Source organism: Artibeus jamaicensis, unplaced genomic scaffold (assembly GCF_021234435.1).
Source record: "Artibeus jamaicensis isolate MK-2021 breed Jamaican fruit bat unplaced genomic scaffold, CSHL_Jam_final scaffold_369, whole genome shotgun sequence".
Taxonomy (NCBI): Eukaryota; Metazoa; Chordata; class Mammalia; order Chiroptera; family Phyllostomidae; genus Artibeus; species Artibeus jamaicensis.
Genome location: NW_026522042.1, coordinates 26,630,810 through 26,633,188, shown reverse-complemented (window position 1 = coordinate 26,633,188; position 2,379 = coordinate 26,630,810).

Below are 2,379 nucleotides of genomic sequence, written 5' to 3'. Positions count from 1 at the left end.
TTTTATAAAGTACCATACATAACATTTAAAGTTATATAGAGCATAATGCATATTATTACTTTAAAAAGAAAAGCCTGTATTTTAAAATTAATAATTAATTACTAATAAATTGACAGTTATAAGTATTTTTACTAGCATTTCTCCAGTTTTTAAATTATTAAATGGATTATTGTCCAAAATGCCTTCACAACCAACAACATAGGCTAAACACATTACGTTTAACAAGCGTTTGGACTGGACTGACGCTGAAGGAAGAAAAATAGCTTTTAAAGAATTTATCCAAGTGGGACTCCCTTTATTCCGGTTGCACACATCGAGTCTTATGTCACTTTTACTGTGAGATATTTTAAAATGCCCCAAATAAACTTCATTCTTGACCTTGATTTTAGATATGAAAGTTTATGAGGCATTTCACTAGTCTCTTCGCTAAACAGGGACGAGTAACGGCCCTCTTGGAGCCTCGGGTGGATGGAAGTACTTTCTCAGGGTGACCCACTGACGCCAGGCACGGCAGCCTTCCGAGGGGCAGCAGGTCCGGCGCCATCTGGAGCACCAGAGAGGCTCTGGGAAGACCAGGGAGAAGGAACTCAGCAGGAACGGCTGCCGGGGTCAGAGGGCACAGCCTGGGCGTGTGTCTGCGGTCTGACCTTCACCTCTCCTCCCTCCCCCCCCCCCCCCCGCACACCCCCACCTGGCAGTCTCAAGCACTGTAAGAAAGTGAAGAGGAGAAATGCTCAAGCTTGGAGATGAAAAGAAAGACCACGCTTGCTCCCTGTTCTGCACACCTCCCCCCACCCACACACTCGGGAGGCTGGGAGGAAGAGGGGTTACTGAGGGGTGAGCTCAGCGTGACTTTAGACTGGGGATTTTAATTCAGAAATAACAGTGTCACTCGTCTGAAAATGACCTGCGGCCTTCTTATTGTTTGTCAGTGACTGGAAAGTTACGAAGACTTATTCAAATTGGGGAAGACTTATTCAACTTCTTTAGTTGAAGGGACAATACAAGGACAACAACACGTGCCATGGATGGCACGTGATTGAATGGAGCTGTTTAGCCGTGAACAGATTGTTCTGCATTTAACTTGAAGATGCACAGATCTTTCCCTTAAAAAATAGCCAGAATCGATACATGATACTATATACGGTACTGTAGGTTATTTAATAGGCATTTATTTGAGCTTTTCCTATACAAACACACTACATTTGATTAATTGATTGGTTTATCATTTCATTGATTCCATAAAAACATTGAACTCTGGTTCTAGGACTTTAACAGGGAATAAATAGACAATTCTTTGCTCATGGATTTTACGCTACCAGGAAATAAACATCCTTAGGGTCCTGTCCAGAGCAGAAAATATTGTAAATTTCCAGCAAAGAAATTATTAAAAGAAAGATTATGCACCTTAAAATTCTACTAGATACTCCAAAATTGCCCTCCAAAATGGTCATTCCTGTAGACAAATCCATCAGTCACACAAGGAATGGTCTTGTTATGCATCTTTTTTAATGTTGGCCAATTTAATTCATAAAGTTAACCTGTTGATCTTATTTTACTTTGCATTTATTAACTAGGATTGAATTTGGAAATTTATTTGCCGTGTTTATTCTTTTGAGTATACCTATTCACAGCTGTTGACCTTTATTTATTTTCTGTTTTCCTACTTTATTTGTTTTTTCTAATAGCCTCAATGTATTTCTTACTTGTTTTTTATAGTCTCTGTTTCCATTGTAAATTTCCTGCTTAGAAAGACCTTGCCTACCTCTCATTTTAAATACTTCTTGTAATTATAGTCATTTTGTAAGTTTAAATTATGTAGTAATCAGTCCTGTTTTGCGTTCTAAACAGCAAGTGCATTTTCTAAACCCCATGCACTAATTTCTCCCACTGCTGTGAATAGTCTCTTTCATTATATTTTTAATTTTCACTTGTGTTCATGTGTGTTTCCATCTGATTTTTCTTACCTAGTTCCCAATGAAATTGCATTGTAAACTATGTATTCAAAATAATTTCAGACATAAAAAATTTAAAAGATAATACAGAGTCTTCCCTTACAGTCTTCACCTAGCTTTCCTAAATGTTAAAATCTTACCTAATCACAGTGAAATTAATACAACCAGGAAGTTACTATGGGTACAATGTCTCTAACTAATCTGTGTACTTTAGTTTGGGAATCCAGAATTATTTGGGGATCACCTTCTTTCAATTTATGTAAATGTCACTTGTGTATTACTTCCACATTGGAGCATCTAACTCATATATTCAAATTCTCAGGAGAAAACTGTGTTGATATCTTCCTTCATGGGAGATTAAAATTAATGGAAAACTCCGTGTTCAGAAAGACTTGCCACTGTTCAAAAATATGCTGTTTCCTTT